This window comes from Gorilla gorilla, chromosome 1 (genome assembly GCF_029281585.2).
Source record: "Gorilla gorilla gorilla isolate KB3781 chromosome 1, NHGRI_mGorGor1-v2.1_pri, whole genome shotgun sequence".
Taxonomy (NCBI): Eukaryota; Metazoa; Chordata; class Mammalia; order Primates; family Hominidae; genus Gorilla; species Gorilla gorilla.
The window spans coordinates 135,736,971-135,757,309 of record NC_073224.2 but is presented as its reverse complement, the minus strand read 5'-3'; the positions used below and the strand labels follow the sequence as shown (position 1 = coordinate 135,757,309).

The 20,339-nt window shown below is 35.2% G+C and overlaps 1 pseudogene; it reads left to right on the top strand.

The window, feature by feature from the left end:
• The window catches only part of LOC101136174 (THAP domain-containing protein 3-like), a 167,339-nt pseudogene extending 147,601 nt beyond the window's left edge, over positions 1 to 19,738 (top strand).
• Positions 19,739 to 20,339: the final 601 nt, after the last annotated feature.

The following is a 20,339-nucleotide window of genomic DNA, read 5'->3' as shown; positions in this document are numbered from 1 at the left end:
GCATGGACTCTCTGACCATTGACCAGTATGGATCTGGTTTCTTCTCCTTTCTTCCTTCCTTCCTTCCTTTTTCCCCCTTTATTATGCTAGGAAAATATTTTTCTTTCAAATAGAGAAAATTTAATTTGCAAGATGAAATTTTGAAATTATAACTCTCAAGGTTACATAATCATTAAATCATCAATGCAAATGTCTTGAGTGTTCTCAATAAAGTCTACACATTCTATTATTGTTTAGCCTATTTTGTTTGAGTAGGATGTTCTCTAAAAACTCTGAGTATTTATTGTAGGTGTGAGTTCAAGATAATTTGAAGGATCAGAATCCCAAGAAATGAAAGAAAATTAGGTAACGATAATTAAACTATTTGATACCAATCATAACATATTTTTTTCCCAGTATATCGTGTGCTTCTCACTTTTCTTCAATTGTGCACCTAATATATAGTATTTCTAAGGTATTTTTAGCTCACCCCATGTGCTTTTACTGTAAACATTAATTTCTCTGGCTCCTACGTTTCCCTCTAGGTATAAAATCCTGTGTCTCTATCACACATTTCAGTTTTTTTTCTGTACATTGTAATCTGCCTGCTTCTTCTACTCCTATAATTATCAGTCTGCTGGATTTACTTACTGACATTTTATCTTTTCTTTTATTCTACCGCTCATTATATTTCAACTTGCCTCATTTGCTTTTTATTTGCAATTGTTTTTGGTTTCCCATGTTTTTCATCCTCTCTTTTGGTTCTTTTTCTGTTGTCTGTCACTCATACTAGCGCCTGCTTTGCTTTTAATTTCTTTATTGTATTAACCATGTGTATTAGTCAGCTATTGCCAAAATAAGGGCTGTGTAACCAACCACCTCAAAACACAGTAGCTTACAACAATCAATATTTATTTTTCTCTCCAATGGTCTGCATGTTTGTTGGACTAGTTCAACTTCTGCTTTTGAGTTGATTTCAAATCAGTTCCAATTGTTTTTATATTGCTCATGGACAAGTAAGATATACAGAACATAACCTTCTCTTGATGATTCTAAGGAACAAAAGAGAACAGGTCAAAATCTCTGATCACAACATAGCCATGAACATTGAGTTGGCCAAAGCAGTAGGGTAGGGATCTATATAGTTCATCCCCCAAAAGAGGTGGAGTATGACTAACAAATAATCCAACCCATCACACTCTCCTTTCTCTTTATTATTATGCTCATTACAGTTTATTAGGTTGATGCAAACATGATATTTAGTTAATTCTTAAGCATTGGTGCTCATATCAAGTGATATTGTGTCAGTTTTTAGTCCCGTCCAGCTTCCTCCAGTCCCACTCAGTTACACCTTGTTCAAAAGCTCCTTATTCTGAGTCATTGTCTGTAAATACTGTAAGTAGCTTGAGCAAAAGGTAAATTAATTGGCTCATATAATCCACAGAATAGTTTGCAATCAAACCATGTGAAGGAAAGAAGAATACAGCTGAATCTTAAGAAAAACGGGATTCAGCAACTCAGATGCTGCCAGCACTTTGTTTCTCATCTTTACTTCTTTTTGTGAGTTTTATTCTCTCTCACAGCTTATTTGCTTATTCAACCAGGCTGAACATCAGGGAACTATCAAATTTTCAACCCCAGAGAAGATCTGCATATATTTTTCCTTCCAGTTTAAACAAATCAGGCAGGCCTGCTTGGGACTGGTGGCTACTGGAGCCTAGCAGGGCATAAGGAAGAGAAAATTTCAATGTGGATGAAGAAGGACTTTTGCAGGAGAAAAAAAAAATGAGGGGTCTGTCAGCACTTTCACATCTCTTATAGTATTTATTTCTCTCTTTTATCTCATCTGTAAGCATAACTCTAGCTCTGGTTCTATCACATCTACTCTTGGCCTGGTAATGAATATTGCTTACCTATATTGGATGCTGCTGTAGATAACATAATTGGGTTAACAGGAATTCATCACTAGTATATAGTTTCTATATACAAATTAACATCTGTATGACATAAAACCAACCATTATTTACTCACTTTCTTTTAAGGTAATACAATAAAATTACTATTCAATTTCTTAAGAGAATGTAAAATTTTATATGAGTTCTGAGATGTCTAAATCTCCTTGACAGAAAAACCCCTCCATTCAATGAAAACTGAGTAGTGTTCCTTCTGTAAAGGTAGGCATCACACTTCAGGGAGAGGAAAAAAAAAATCATACCATAAACTCGAGAACAGCATGACCCTCAAATTCTGAGTCTATCTTATTTGTTCTATTACACATGTGAGAATTATACATTAATCTGACTGCTATTACCAGTGATAATCTCAGTAATAGGTGCCTGAAAGGGGGGAATGGCAAGTGCTTTGAATGAGCTGCAGAAAGCCTTTTAAGTGATAAAGTACGCTTAAAATACACCAAGGGAAAAATATAATCCTCAAAAAACAGAGGAGCTCCTTATAAGCAGTAAAATAAAATCCACTGTAGCCATTTTTGCTTTATGTGATAACCTGAATGTTATGAATAAATGTGACGTTGAGTTGAAATAATTTACCATCTGGTGGCTGACCGCACTGTCTTTTCCTTTTGTTGGCAGCACAGCCAATGACTATTTTGAAACCCAAATGAAGAATTTTTCAGATAGGCTGCAAATGAGAGTCCTACTTACCAAACCTGAGAGAACTATGCTAAATGTACCCTCAGTTCTATATCACTCCCTAACAAACTCAGAAATCTAAATAAAAATGAAAATCATACATCATTAGACCTCCATCTGTGTGTGTGTTTCTACTCAGAATTATATTTACCAGCTTACATATTTGATTATATGGGGAAAATGTTAATGATCACCCTGTAACAATGCTTTAATGAATTCCCAAATCATAAAATAATAATTTCAAAAGCACAAACTAATTTCCAAGGTGAAATTGGTCATTAGTTGGTGCTCAGATGCTGTTATATAAATTATTTTGACAATTCAATTAAACACTTTTTTAGTAAGTGCCATTATTTACACAGTGCTGTATGAAAGATGACTTAAAAGCAATTCCATCTAAACCCAGAAAAGTTTGTATTTTTCATCTGAAGATTAGATATGTAGCCAAATATTGATATCTAAAGGCAGAGTATATGTTATTAAAATAAAACTTTATGCAAAGACCTTGAAGATTATGACAAAATTAGAATCAGAGCTAATTTTGAACCTCTGGGAAGGCTTCTTAAAGAAAGCTTTATTTAATATGGAGATTAAAGAATTGCTAGTAGATTGATGAGTAGGTATGAGGACAAAATAATTACTATAGAAGAAATTTATCTAATATATTCTCTACTTAATCAGTGTTAGTTAATTCTAAATCCAGGTTCCCGGAAACGTAAGTGAAGAAATGGAGTTAGTAATAACCATGTTTATTGTTTGACAATAAATGATATTTGTACTATTGATTACTCCTCAAACAAAAACCATGTTGAGGACTAGTTAATAGTGCACATTTATTGAATTACAGGTTTCATGTAAGGTAAGTGCTAGACATTGAGTTGGTGTCATGTAAGAGGCAATGATGTAGAGGGCTTCAACTATCATTCTAATAATTTTGTATCATATTAAATAGACAATGAGGTGCTTTGAAGTTTTCTGGGAAAGAACAAAGTAGTCAGTGTTGCTTTAAGTGGATTCATGTGTCCATAGGTTACAGAATGGATTTTAAAGGAGGAACTTAGAGTCAGAAAGATCAATTAAGAGACTTTGCAATAATCTTTTTGACAGGCTGTTCACAAATATGCTTCCTCTCTTTTTTCTGAGAATATAGTAAAATTCCATATTTCTGCCCATTTGAAGCCAGGGTAGCATGTGACTTGTTTTAGGGGGAGGAGGGAAACATTTGGGCAGAATATTTAGAATCAGGCCACTGCCATTTCATGAAGTGGCTGCCCCATCAGCATCGATTCATCAGCACCCTCCTTTGATTTACACTTGATTTGTAGCATGAGTAAGGAATAAATCTTCTACATAATTAAACCATTGAGACTTGGGTGTTTGATTTCATTGCTTTATAATCTGGCCTATACTGGCAGACCAAAAAAAAAAAAAGGTGATATGTTTTAGAACTGTATTCCCACCAAGTCCCATATTGAAATGTAATCCCCAGAGTTCAAGTGGGGCCTGGTGCAAGGTCAGAACCAGGATCTGGATCAAGAAGGTATATCCCTCATGAATGGCTTAATGCCATCCCCTGGTGATGAGTAACTTCACATTTGATCTGGTTTAAAAGTGTGTGGCACCTCCTCCCACTCTCTCGCACCTGCTTTCACCATGTGAGATGCCTACTTCCCCTTCATCTTCCATCATGATTGGAAGCTTCCTGAGGCATCATGCTTTCTGTAAAGTGTGCAGAACTGTGAGCAAATTAAACCTCTTTTTTTAATAAATTTTGCAATCTCAGGTATTTCTTTATAGCAGTGTAAGCATGGCCTAATGCAAACGGTTAAGTAGGAGTTGGACTAGCATTGAGTTAGGCAAAAAGAAATGTAAAGATAGATAATGAGACTGTTATTATATGAATATGATATTGCCTAGGTTGATATGATTCTATTCTTTGGGATTCTAGCTATCCTTTAATTTTGTAACACTTGGCTCTAAGGCCCTGCTAGGTTTCCATGAGATATCTAGTATCATTTTATTACTTTCTTTATGATGATACCATATCATACCTAGAAACATAAATCATGCAACATTTAGAAAAGACAAAAGCAAATGGGACATTAAGGTCATCAAAGAACACTTTGAAAAAACTGAGAAGCATGATTTCTAATAATAATATTCTTCCTAAAATTTATCTGACTCCTTATTGTTTTTAATAGGTGGAGTTAAGGTACCAGCTTCATCAGAATCACCCGGAGTCTTAATACAAATGTAAATTCCTGAGTCCCACCCAATACACATAAAAGTATTATGATCTCTAGTTGTAAATGGAGCCCAGAAATCTTCACTCTCCATGAAAATTTCAGAGAAATGCAATGCCACATTAAATTTTAAGAACTACCACTCATGTTAACATACTCTCTTTTCTTTAATTCTTAAAGCATCATTTTTTACTTTCCTCATTTTTTACAACCCTTAACATAATATTCTTAATTTCCAGTAATTTATGTATTATATATTTTGGTAGAGTTTATGTGCCCAAGAATCATTAACTGTCTACATCTTTTATTCTTTACAATGTGAGGCATAGTTATCTAATAGTAAAAATTAAAAAAATAAGCAATGATTATATGGTTCATTGAACTTAGTCACAAAAAAAAAACAAGCAGAGATTTGGTAAATGACATTGAATATTTTATGGAAACCTGATAGGGCCTTAGAGGCAGGAAACTAGCAACAATACCCAATCACAACTGAGAAGTTCTTCTAGGGAAATGTTACCATTCTTGTTACTGCAATAGCATTTGGCAATTTATAGCAGGGATTCTGCAACTTCCACACTTGCAAGATTGGTACCTTTAACAGAGTGCTTATCAGCTTTTGATTAGAATATTACTGCTAAACAATATCACTGAACTGAGATCTAGTTTATCAATGTACTCTATTCAATACAAATCCTTTAAATTCTCTGGACTTTAATGTTTTTCTTTGTAAAATAAAGGTCTTAAGCCATAACATGTGTAAGATCTTTATTTTCTCCACAAATTCTTTAATTCCTGCCTTTCCAGTGGAAAAGTTTCAATGACAAAAAGATTCTTGTTTCCATATGCATTTGAAATCTCTAGGCATTAATTAATGTCCTCTCCACTTCAGCCTATGAATCATATTATTTTAAGTGTAGTACATGCGAATATACAGGACATAAAATAGGCGGTATTAAGGGGAGAAAAAAACAAGTCACTGAGGATTCTTTACTAAGAGACTGAATTTTTGTTATTTAAATTGATCCCAAACTCTCTGAAATATCACACGTCTGGAGTGTGAATGATATTTTTAAAATAATATTGTCTTTCACCCTTTGTGATATTCCTTATGTTCAAATTTCTGTCTTTTCTTTTCTTGCCTTTCAGGACCAACAGAAAGCTTTTTTTCTAGGGCATAACACATCTATAAGCGTGTTACGTAGCACATAATTTGTAACCACAGTGCTCAAGAGCCTTTCCTGTTGCTTATTGGTTATAGGTTTACCTTTTGACCTTATGTAATCTTTCATGTAATGCCAAATTGGCCAATGGGGAGAAGGTTAGTGACCTCATCAACAATATAAAGTGGTCAAGCCAGTTCCCTGTAACCTCAAATGAGTAAGATAAAAAGGGGACAAGTGCATAAAATGGCAGTATGAGTAACTATTTTTTTAAAAAATAAAAACCATGGGCATGAATAAAAATATTTTATAGCATTATGGTTTATGCATTATTGCAATATTTATTTTAGCTGTAGCATTATTTGCTAAAACAATTCTGAGCTTTATATTCATGAAAATGGGAGAAAGCACAAACTAGACAAACTTTTTTGTGATAAGATATATTAAATGGAAATCATTAAATAATTCATAATTTAATATTGGTGGAATAAAATATCAAAGAAGGAGATGACAGTTTTTAATGAAATAATGATACCTAATGAGATTTCTAGCTACTCATCACTTTCTAGAGAAAGTACATTTTTTGAGCTATTACTACCACAATTTTCTAGCAGCTGATTCTTCATTATTTATGGCTATTTTCTCCCAGCTAACCTGAATAAGTGACTATTCCTGCTCAGATCAGTATCAAGTGAACTTTCATCTGACATCTTGATGTCTGAAAAACCACTATCCTTCTCTATTTCATATAATACACCAACTTGCCTTTACATTGCATCCACCCATCTCCTATCATTTATCTCAATTTTTTTTCTGCTACCACAGGCATACCCTGGAGATGTTGTAGGTTCAGTACCAGAGTACCACATTAAAGCAAATATCACAATAAAACAAGTCACACATTTTTTTTTTGGTCTCCCAATACATATAAAACTTGTGTTTACACTATACTCTAGTTTATTTAATGTGAAATAACATTGTATCTAACAAAAAAAGTACACTTGTTAATTAAAAAATAGTTTATTGCAAAAAATACAAATAATCATACAAGCTTCAGAGAGTCATAATCGTTTTGCTCGTAAAGGGTCTTGCCTTGATGATGTGGCTGCTGACTGATTAGAGTGGTGGTTACTGAAGGCTGAAGTGGCTGTGGAAATGTCTCAAAGTAAGACAACAATGAAATTTGCTTCATCAGTTTACTGTTTTTTTTCATGAAAGAGTTCTTCCAGCACAATGTTGTTGGATAGCATTTTACCCATAGTAGAAATTCTTTCAAAATTAGAGTCAATACTCTCTAAATTTGCATCTGCTTTATTAACTAACTTTATGGAATATTCAAAATCCTTTGTTGTCATTCCAAAAATGTTCATAGCACCTTTACCAGGGGTGAATTTTATCTCAAATAACTTTCTTTGCTCATGCATAAGAAGCAACTCCTCATTCAAGTTTTATCATGAGATTGTGGCAGTTCAGCCACAGCTTCAGGCTTCACTTCTGATTCTGGCTTTCTTGCTATTTCTAACACATTTCCATTTACTTTCTCCACTGAAATCTTGAATTCCTCAAAGTCATCTCTAAAAGTTGGAATCAACCTCTTCCAAACCCTTGTTAATATTGATATTGCTACCTTCTCCAATGAAACACAAATGTTCTTAATGACATCTGACATGATAAATGCTTTCCAGAAGGTTTTCAATTTATTTTGCCCAGATCCATCAGAGGAATCACTATCCACTGAAGCCTTAGCCTTACAAAATGTATTTCTTGAATAATAAGACTTGAAAGTCAAAGCGACTCCTTGATCAGTGAGCTTCAGAATGGATGTTGTGTTAGCAGGCATGAAAACAACATTAATCTCCCTGTACATCTCCATCAGGGTCCTTGGGGTGACTTAGATGCATTGCCAATGAGTAGTAATATATTGAAATAATTTTTTTCTGAGCAGTTGGTCTCAACTGTCGGCTTAAATTATTCTATAAGCCATGCTGTAAACAGATGTGCTGCCATGTAGACTTTTGTTTCATTTATAGATCACAAACAGAGCAGATGTAGCATATTTTGTATGCGCCCTTGGATTTTCAGAATGGTAAGAACAATGGCTTCAACTGAAAGTCATCCATCAGCTGCATTAGTCCCTAACAAAAGTCAGCTTGTCTTTTGATGCTTTGAAGCCAGTCATTGACTTTTCCTCTCTAGTTATGAAAATCCTAGATGGTATCTTCTTCCAGTGGAAAACTGTTTCATCTACATTGCAAATCTTTTTGTGTGTGTGTTTTGCCACCTTCCTCAATGATCTTAGCCGTATCTTCTAGATAACTTATGGCAGTTTCTAATCAATACTTCCTGCTTCACTTTATACTTTTACGTTTTGAAGATGGCTTTTTTTCATTAAATTTCATGAACCAACCTCTGCTAGCTTTCAACTTTTCTCTGCAGCTTCCTCACTTCTCTTCACCTTCATAAAACAGAAAAGATTTTGGATCTTGATCTGGATTATGCTTTGGTTTAAGGGCATGTTGTGGCTGGTTTCATTGTCTGTCCAGACCACTAAAACTTTCTGCATACTAAAAATAGGGCTTTTTAGCTTTCTTATCACTCATGTGTTCACTGGAGTAGCATTTTTAATTCCCTTCAAGAAATTTTTCTTTACATCCACAACTCTGCTGTTTGGTACAAGGGGCCTAGCTTTTACTCTGTCTTGGTTTTTGACATGACTTCCTCACTAAGTTTAATCATTTTTTAGCTTTTGATTTAAAATGAGAGACATACTACTCTTCCTTTCACTTAAATACTTAGAGGCCATTGTGGGTCTAATTTCAATATTGTTGTGTCTCAGGGAATAGAGAGGCATGAGGAGAGAGATGGGGAAACAGTCAGTGGAGGAGTCAGAACACACATTATTGATTAAGTTTGTGGACTTATATGGACATAGTTCATGGTACCCCTAACACAATTATAAATACTAACTTAAAGATCATTAGCTACAAGTCACTATAACACATCTAATAAAGCTTGAAAAAACTCAAGAATTTATGAAAATTTGACACAGAGGCATGAAGTGTGCATATGCCATTGGAAAAAGCATGCCAACAGACTTGCTTGATGCAACGTTGCCGCAAACCTGCAATTTGTAAAAAGCACCATATCTGGGAAGCACAATAAAATGAAGCACAATATAGCAAGATATGCTTGGATGTCATGTAAAGATGTTTCCGTTTATTTCATTTTCCTATTTCACTTCTTCCTCAAAATGTAAATTCTCGAGAAGTTTCAAGTATATTCTTTGTTATATTTTAACAATTTTTTTCCTTACACAAAGCATTACGCAATTGTGTGACTGGGTAGACAAGTATCAAAATCCCCTTCCCTCAGTCTTTTATTGATATTTGAAATTTTACTTTCAGTAAACTTGTATTTATATTTTAAACATTGACTTCTCTGGCTAGCCCTCTGGTAAAATTGTTTCTTGTACTGGAAAGTATAATATATTAATTAACAAGTACCTTATTCTAAATAGGTTTCATCAGCTTCCTTATCATGGTTTAAAGGCCTGCATTCTAAAGATAGGATACTATAATATAAGGTGCATTAAAGCCCCCACAAAGTGACAGAGTGGCTGGTTAGGTCTTTCTGTATGAGAGGTGTTTAGGGAGTTGGTTAGAAGAAAATATGACAAGATTTATCTTGTAAATGCATTTATTTATTTATTTTTATTTCATTATTATTTTTTGAGACAGAGTCTCACTCTGTTGCCCAGGCTGGAGTGCAGTGGCAGCATCTCAGCTCACTGCATCCTCTGCCTTCTGGGTTCAAGTGATTCTCGTGCCTCAGCCTCCCAAATGGCTGAGGCTACAGGTGCATGCCACCACACCTGGCTAATTTTGTATTTTCAGTAGAGACAGGTTTTTGCCATGCTGCCCAGGCTGGTCTTGAACTCCTGGCCTCACGTGACCCTCTTGCTTTGGCATCCCAAAGTGCTGGGATAACAGGCATGAGCCACTGTGCCTGACTGCATTTATTTTTAATAGGATTGTTTGTTTATATAGAGTGGTTTGAAAAGAGACTTAGTGGAGACTCGAAGGCACTACATTTTTGTCCAAACAATATCCTTGGTGTGGCTGCTATAAATGCGTGTGCTGAAGGGTTAGATATTTGTTCTGGTCCCTTCAGTTTACTCCTGTATCCAGTAAATATATATTCAGTGTCTCTTATCTGTCAAGCATTATTTTAGGTATTGATGATACAGAAAAAAAATTACTTATTTTATGTAATCTATGGAAGTGAATTACAGCTCTTGTGTCTTGGGTATCACATCCCCTTCAGAGCCATGTGGGGCTTTTCTTACAATATTTTTGAAAAATAAAGTTGGCACCTCAGTCTCCTTTTCCATGAGAAGTTTATTAGATAACAGGACAATATTGAAACGATATTTTTGCCTAGTAACAATCAAGCGCAGCAGCTACTTCATCACAATGAACTGCTCTTCTTCTCCTCGGAAGCTTTGCCCTTGGGACAGAGCAGGAAATAAGCCCATCTTTTCTGGGGCTTTGGATGTCTGCTTCTAGGGATGGGGCTCACAGGTAAATGGAGACAAGTGGGTCTAAAACACAAACAGGATCACTAAGAAAATGTTGCAAGCAAATACAGCTATCCAAAATATAAATATAAATATGGCTGTTTCGTGCATCATTTTTACTTAAGGAAGTTTCATGCAATCCTTTTAACACATCTCGATTTCATCTTTATACCATTGGCATTCCAGACTTCTCCACCTAAAGGTGTACAAAGAACGAATCACTGCTTTGGGGTAATTGGTCAGAGTTATGCAAGGTTTTCCTAAGAAGCACATGAATTTGTTTTGAAGACAGTACTGATTTAAAAAAAAAAAAAAACAAAAAAAATCAAACAAACAAAAATACCCCAAGCAAAACCACAAATTCTCCTAAAAGACAATTTGTATATTTTTTAGCTCAAATATTTAAAATATTTACCAAGATGCTAACCTCTTGGTAATGATCAATAGAGAAATCTCCTTTCACTTATCCTCTGATTTTACTTTAGACAAAATGTCTTGTATATTTTTAGAAAACCTTAAAAACTTAAAAATGTAGCATTCATATCAAAAGTTTTCTTTAGTGTGTAATATTTTAAGAGTAAATATTAGAAAAAAATATGAACACCTATTTCATTACTTTCCTATTACTGTGTACAATATTACCAACAACTTAGTGGCTTGGAAAATACATGTAATTTCATGGTTTCTGTGGGTCGGGGTGGGGGCATAGCTTAGCTGCGTCCTCTGCACCAGTACCTTATTTCAGGTCTCGAAAGGCTGCAAACAAGGTGTTAGCCTGGGCTGTTGTCTTATCTCAAAGCTTAATTGAGCAAGGCTCCACTTCCAAGCACATGTGATAGTTGGTAAACTTCTTTCTTTGTTGTTTAAATTCCTGAGAATCTCTTTTTCTTGCTGGCTTTTGAAGGGAGGCCTCCTTCATTCTCTTCTCATGTTGGTGTCTCCCTAAGACAGGTCAAAACATAGTAGCTGCCTTCAGCAAATCCTGCAAAAAAGAAAGAGGTTGCCTGCAAGACACTTTATAATCTTATGAATGTAATCACTGAAGTATTTATTATGTTAGTTAGAAGCAAGGTAACCATTATGAGTTCTTTGCACACTCCAGTGGAGAGGATTACACAAGTTGTGACCATCAGATAAAAGTAAAATTTGGGGTCATGTTAGAGCCTTTCATGGTAGTCCACGTTCTGACCTCTAGCTGTTCACATCCTTTCCATGCACAAAATACATTCACCTCCTCCCAACATCCTCAAAAGTCTTATCTCATCTGCTCACGGTCCAGAATCTCATTGTCTAAATCTTGTCCAAGTGTGGATGAGTCTCCTTGGGTAGTTTCTCTTGATATATAAATCTGTGAAGCTAAAGAGACAGGTTATTTTCTCTCTACTCCCCAGATACCATAGTAGAACAAGCATAGGAAGACAACCATAGCTATTCCTGTTCAGAAATGGGAAACATGAGAGCAATTCTGAAATACAGCTGGGCAAAAGCTGGATATTACTTAATTATGTTTCTGAACCGAACAAGAGATTATGATTTTGGGGCAGCAAACCACCTGGTATTCTGATTCCACATTCTTACCTTTTTCTGGCTCTAGATGTTCAGCAGCACATTTGTAAACTATACTCTCTGGCCCCGTGCTTTACTAACCATCTCTGCAATTTCTTACAGCTTAGTACTGTTTGGCTGCCACTCCAACATTGCTTGTTAGAGTAATTGTGTTCTCTGACTTCCAGAGGTAATGTATCAAAGCTTGACCTCTATGATTTTAGGGCTCCATACCTCTTCTGATATTAATATGACCAGATCTGTGGCCATGTCTACAACCATCAACCCCAGCCCTCTGAAGAGTGAGCGACTATTGGACTTATGATGCTGGTATGCCTCTCATAGCCAATTACTGGTGGTATTGGTGGATGGTGTGTCCTCTGGGACCACCTTGGGAACATAATCATTGGTTAGATTTGCTTAACTTTCATAATATATCCATTGTAGATTTTACAATTTTAGGTGTTCTCCACCAGGGCACTCATGAGAGCATAATAGACTCCCTAGGCTGAAGCCTGGAGATCTGCAACTATAACTGTCAGATATTGGATCTGGAGCTGAGCTGCAACAGCTCTGTTTCTGCAGGAGACAACTGCTGCCTTGTGAGCTGTCACCAAAAGGCCCTCTGTTTCTCACATTTCTCTGTTTTCACACTGTCCCTCACATCTTAGTTTCTTATTATTCCTCTATGGGCTATCAATGGTACTTAACTAAACTAGGCAATTCCCTTGCCTTCGTAGGTATTGTTCCTATCCAAGTGTTTTGAATGCCTGAATCATAGCAAACTGCACAGGTGTTTATCTTCACTGAATGTCTTCAGAGGTCATCATTTTAGTGAAACATTTACAATGAAGACCCCATCTTATGTTAGCTGTTAGACCTCTGAGAATGGGCCCTTGTTCCTAGGACTACAGCAAGCTTCAAGATTTGCTTACCTCCTGGGAATCTAGCTTTCAAAAATTCTACATTTTATCTAGCTCAGTCATTCAAGATTTCTTTAATGGGTGGGTTTCTCTGATCCTCTTGTCTACCATATATTTGGGAACCAAGTCTCATGAGCATTGTGTTGTTTATGAGAATATGAGAATTTATGGAATTGAGTCCTTATTAGCAAGAAAAAATGTTAATGTTTTTTGAATTCTGAAAGACTTAAGCTTTCTTATATTTGCTTTACAAGATTGTGACTATTTTTAAGAAGATCCAAGCACACACACATACACACACACATACATATACATAACTGGCAATATTTTGACTTACCTGTAAATATAATAACAATGTCTCCTTTTTGATAACTTTTAAAAATACACAAAGACATATTTTTCTGGTTACTAGTATAGCAATTCATATTTTATGGTATAAATACTTATATATATAGTTTAAGGAGTTTATGTAGAATGAAATTAATTTATTTTAGTTTTCTACTGTTGCATAATTAATTATTCCCAAACTTATTGGCATTATGGAACAAACATTATCTCACTGTTTCACTGATTCAGCAATGTGGGTTCGCCTTAACAAAGTGCTTCTGTCTTAGGGTCTCTCATTAGGTTTAGTCAAGCTGTCAGTTGGTACATTTTGCAGCTCAACTAAAGGAAGATCTGCTTCCAAGCTCACTCGTAGTTGTTGGAAGGTTCTAGTGTCTCACAGCCTGGAAAACTGAGAACCTCAGTTCCTCACTGACTTTGGCCAGAGCCTCCCTCAGCAGCTTGCCATGTTAGCATTTGCTCAGAGCAGCTCACAACATAGCAACTGGCTTTCCTAAGCGTGAACAAGCCAGAGAGGGATTTGGGAATGAGCACCCAAGATTGAAGCCACAGTCTTTTTATAACCTAATATCTGAAATGACATCTCATTACTTCTTCCACATTCTAGTCATTATAAGAGAAGCAATATGTCCACCTCACACTTAAGAGGAAGAGATAACACAAGATGTGAATACCAAGAGGCAAGGATTTTAGATGGCCATTTAGAGGCTGCCTATCACATTTATCTTCCTACAGTTTTTGTGGAATTTCTTATATTTTGATGATAACATACCACATAATACAATGCACATCATAATCACTTATGACATTCTGGGTTTTTCTGTTATTTATGCTACTTTCTAGCAGTGCAACCTTTGGCAGACCATTTCATTCTGAAGAGCCTCACTTCTTTTTGGAAAATTTGGATAATAATATAAATCCTGACTAATCAGAATGTTATAGTTTTATTTTGTCTCAGGGTGTGTGGTCCTTAGTATGAATTCATACCCATTTGTTAAAATCAAATACAAAATGGTTATTAGAAATTAATTACTAATTTCTGTGTTATGTATTCAATAAAAATTATTTATTGAAAGAAATGAATAATACACTACACAACATAGAAGTTCTGTAAAGTTATAAATAATAAAGTTATCTTTTCTTCTCCTAATTTCTTAAGTGTAACTAAAACTTCATTAGTAAGTAAACACAAAAAAAGGTTTTTTTAAAAAAAAAATTTGCCATTTTTATTATTTGCCATTTAAGTGGGAACAAACATCATACAACAAACAAACCAGTGAGAAATCAGTTCTGACTGGTTTCCAGGCTCTCTGCCCTAGTGAATTATAAAACCACAATTACAGTGGGTCAGGTCCTGCTGGTTCTCATTACTGCACTCCCATGCCCATCCATCCTGTCTGCAGCATTAGAGAACACTAACCAGAGATTTGTGTGCCCTCTTAACCTCTCAAGAGCTCCCTTTTTCATTTGTAACACAATGGGGGTGCATGAGCTGAGTGGAAAGATTCCTTTAAGGTCTTGTTTGTTTCCTAGAAAGCTATTATAAGCCGCATCTATTTTCACTAATAACATTTGCTTAAAGCCTATGTCTATAAAGAGAAAATTCTTACCAATTAATCGTTATATACAGGTAAGGTTTTACCTTAATTTATGTCGAGTACTACTACATTGCATTGATATGTTATTAGATATTTCAGCAACAATAAAAAACAAATTTAGTTCGGTATTCTGTGTATATCAATTATTTTAATGTTAAGACAATTTAAGCCATTTGAATAATCAGAAAAGTGCCAAGATTTAAGAATATTTTCATTAGATTTTTATATATTTTTCTGTTGTTTTATATTTTATTTATTATATTCCACAATAATTGTCACTGAAGATTACAGAATGGTACAAAGAAACTTCATATTGTGTATTAGAGAATCAAAATATAAATTAGTTTTTTCCTGTACTTTTGAAATAAAGTGCTGCATTTTGTTTAAATAAAAATATATTTTTACTTAGACAGAAGTCTAGTTTTTGATGCCATTTTGTTTTCTATTAGAAATGGTTTCATGTAGAAACAGTAGAAATGAGATACTTGCAATGTGCTTTCTCATAATTTCTCATAATTTTGTAATGCTGCCACCATTCCTTTAGAAATGTGATCCTGAAGTACCTTTGGCAGTGTCCTGTGGGGCAAATATAGAGAATAATATAATCTGGCACTTAAATAACCATAAATGACTAAATAAATGTCCAAGTCACTAGGGGAAAGAGAAGGTCATAGACTGTATTTCAGCTGGCAGAGCAGGAATAAATTATGCCCTGGAGAATTTATCTGTGTTCAAGGAGGCAGAGCATTACCTGTGTTAACATATTGACAGAGGACAAAGAAAGGTTTAATAAACTCAGTAGTTAACCTTAAAAGTTTAAAAGAATCTGTAACTGGAGAAGTCATATCAAATTCATTATCTTTTTCCAATAAGGTCTATTTACTTGTGCCACAAATATGAAGCACCAACTACAGTGACATGCTTTCATGGAGTTTACAATCTAATTGGAGAAATTGAGATTAATTAAATTATTAAAGAAATAACAGTACAATTACAGACCCAACTATATGCTATATCCCTTTAGACTCTAAAGTTTAGAGTACTTAAGAGAGGAACTTGAATCATCCTTTGGATGTCAAAAAGGCGTAACCTACAGAAGTGACTTCAGTTGACAGTTTATGATTTGCATCATTTACTAGCAAATAGGTATAACAGGTTGGGGGAGATAAAGGATTTGGACAGAGAGAATAGTAGGTGTGTATACGTTAAGGCAAATATTGCATACGTTGACTGTTCAGTAGCGAAAGAAAACCAGTGTGGTTGGACAGGGGTTTAAAAAAAAAAAAACAGAAATAGAGATACAGATTTGCATTAAGAACTTTGGAGAGCCTAAGCTTTGGAAATATTATAATATCTGATCTTCTAAAATATAAATATAAAATATACCAATTCATAAATGAAATGATTCATACAGTTTTAATTATCATTGAAAGACTAGTTTTATATATGTATTTTTGGAAATATAGCTACTTAAACAGTGTATTTTTGGTGCTGATGCTTTATAGTTTCTTGAGAACATGCTACCCAGTAGCAATGTCAACACTGGGTGGGGGTCTGATCATGAGAATCATTGCAGGTCATTCTAAATATTTCGGTCTGTATTGAAAAAATAAAATAAGCATATATGATTGCAGAGTTACAAACAAATTGGAGATTGGCAGGGAGGCTATGGGAAGTCCATATTGGAGATTATGTACTGATACATTTAAAAGGTGTTATGTTGAAAAGAAAACTGTAGGAGAGAAGACAACAAAATTGATACATCTTTAGTTGGTAAAATTTAAATTGAAAGATTTATAGTTTCCACTCTCACTTAGACGAATTATATTTATTGAGATTTTGATCACTGGAGGAGAATTAGAGGGTTTGGGGGGCCAAGGGATGGCTGTGATTGTCATGTGTGTTTAATTTGAGGCAGCCTTCAGAAAGTCAAATAGAAATATTTAATGGATAGATAGGTCTGGAGTCAGAAAAGAACTATGAGCTAGGAATATTGTTTTTAGAGTCATTGGCATATGGTAAGCAACTAAATAGAAGATAATGCCTAAAATAATTATGTTTTCTCTTTAAGTAGCTGAAGTCTGAAAAGGATATTAACCAGAAGGGTATGAGTAAATTCAGCAATGCAGGATAAAAGAGAAGCCTGAAATAAAAGAATATAAGGAGACTAAACCCATAGTAGAATTCAATCTTCCAAAACCCAGGAAGATAAACAAGGACACCACATAGATAAGGAGGGAGACAGCTAGAAAAACAAATAAAGTATTTATCTGTCTACGGGTTGTACATTTACATTCATCTGATTTGTTCAAAGAAATTTAGCAGAAATAATTATTCTATAGCCTTTTGTTTATCCAATAACTAATTACTGAATGTCCATTATGAAACTGGAGAGGAACTGGGAGGGCAGGGAGAGACTTTTTGTTTTTATGCAGTTTATAATCTATAATCTAGTATTCCATTAGGGGAATACAGACAGCAAACAAATCAGTCAGTGATTATTTGAAGAAAAATTAAAGCAGAATGAAGAGAAATAAACAGATAGTGTGTGTGGGAGGAAGATGTTATATTATATCAAGTATTCAGAGAAAATCTTTTGATATAATCACATTTGAACAGAGCCCTGAATGAAGTGAAAGACATAGGAGTATTTACTTGGCAGAGGGAAAGGAAATAACATGTATCTTGAAGTGGGGAAAAAAAACTTGTCTGAAAAATTGCAAATGAATCCAATGGGCCTAGAAAGGGGTAGCCATTTTTACTATTGCCTGTGGGCCCTTGTGATCCCCCAGGATAAAAATCAAGAGAAATCACAACATGAACGAGTAAGAAGAAAGTATTTATTAAAGCTGTGCACACAAGGGAGCAAGCTCCAAAAAGGAAGTGGGCTGCTCTGGAAAGTTAGGGGGTGGGTTTCTTTTATGGGGCTCTAGAGTAAGGGAAAGTGAGGGAAACTACCATCAGAGCATGTAGAGGGGTGTTTCTGGAGCATGTGCTGTGGTTTAACACGCTTTTTCATGCTAGCCATGTATTATTAGTATCTTAAATATCTGCCCCTCAGCATGATCTTTAGCATTAAAATGTGGAAAGGTGACTTTAAAGGCAAGCCTTTGTAATTGCGTAGCTGCTTGAGACTGGGGACTTTTCTGGCTAAGCAAAAGCTAAATTTTGCAGTTAGTTGTTTTCTGTTCTAAGCTGACTTTTTATTTCACTAGCCATCTATGCTTCTTGTGTTCTAAGCCTGTCAGCTTCTAAGTCCCCGTGGCTGCTTGCTTGTTTCAACCACGGTGATAAATGGGTGGCCAAAATATTTAAGCCACGAAAGAGAAGATAGTTTGATTTTATTTAGGATTAGATAAAATAACGTTAGAAATTTGACTTCTGTTTCTAAGGGCACACCAGTGCTGCTTTGGCTGTTGTGAGAAGACCACAGCAAGGAAGCAGGGTTTGAAATAGTAAGATAACATACAAGACCACTAAAGGAGTACAGGATATTAAAAATGGCTATTAAAATAGGCATGACACTGAAGGTGGTAAAAGGACTTGTAGATAATAAATGTAGACAAATCTGTTAAATAATTTTATTGGATAAGAAGTAGAAAAATAAAGAAGTATTATAGCTATAGAAGGATGTAAGGTCAGAAGTGTGTGTGGTGTGTGTTACGTTGGAACATATTGAATTTAAATATAAGTGGCATATGTTGTATATGGATGGAAATAATATAGAAGGGATTTGAAAAATGTAAGAGAAAAAAAATTGCTGGAGTGGCTGAGCATGGTGGCTCACTCCTGTAATCCTGGCACATTGGGAGGCCGAAGCAGGGGATTACTTGGGCTCAGGAGTTAAAGGCTGCAGTGGGTCCTGATCACACCCCTGCACTCCTGCCTGGGTGACAGAGGAAGACTCTGTCTCAAAAATAATAATAATAAAAAAATTACTGGAGCCATTTCCTTGAACCATGAGCCTTTTAAAATAATGCAGTAATTGTGTGCCAGTTCTGGGAGATTCTAAAGTAAACAGATGATATATCTGCTCTTATAGAACCTAATTCTAGTAGTTGGGGAGAGATAACAAATCTATTAAGTAAACATATTTCAGATGGTGAAAAGTTCTAAGGAGAAAGTTAAAGTTGGGAGGTGGGATGGAGGCAGCCAGGGAATGAGCTGTGAGGTTAAGTAGGGCACTCAGGGAAGGTGACCTGAGAAGGTGACTGTGAAGAAAGACATTAGGACAGAGGCAGGTTTGTCATGTTGTGACAAGCAAGCCCCAAACTTCATGACAGCAATTTCTGTCATTTCCCATTTTCAAAGTCTTTGATAGGGTTAAATCTTGGCTGAGAATTTATTTTAACACTGAGTATATTCTTCCTAGATTACTGAAAGAAGGATTAACAATAGCAATTGCATCATCTACATTTTGCATAGGAAGGTGGGTTGGACAGATTAGAAATTTATCTTTCTACTTTCAAAAGATCTTGGACAATGGAAGTTTAATATTTTTATAAGCACATAAGAATGAGCATGAACAGCACAGCACAATTCACAATTGCAAAGATGTGGAACCACCTAAGTGCCCATCAAGTAATGAGTGGATAGAGAAAAAGTGGTATGTATACACCATGGAAAACTATTCAACCATTAAAAGGAACAAAATATTGTCTTTTGCAGCAACTTGGATGGAGCTGGAGGCCATTATTGTAAGTGAAGTAACACAGGAGTGGAAAACCAAAAACCCATATGTTCTCACTTATAAGTGGGAGCTAAGCTATGAGTATGTAAAAGCATACAGAGTGATATAATGGACTTCAGAGACTAAGAAGTGGGAGGGTAGGAGGGGAGCTAGGGATAAAAAACTACACATTAGGTACCGTGTTCACTGTTTGAGTGACAGATGTACTGAAATCTCAGAATTCAGTGCTATATAATTCATCCATGTAACAAAAACCACTTGTGTCCCGAAAGTTGTGGAAATAAAAATAAAAAATAAAGCTATAGGGATAAAAAAATCACATCTTACAAAACCTGACTGTGTAAAATACTGTTGCATATTTGTGTAACCATTAGAAAAAGGACAGAAAACATGGAAAACTTCAACCTCCATGCTGTTTTTGTTATAATGATAACAATGTCAAAATACTATTGGAAAGCAAAACAAAACAAAAGAAACAAACAAAAAAAAACAAAAAAACCTCAGCTTTCTCCTTAGTGTTTATAGACTTAAACATATATTTTTTCTTCTATTGTTGCTTCAAAGTAGTTTAACTTTGCGTCTATCTTCATGTAGCATGTCTTAAATTACATTCTTCCTGTAGTTAT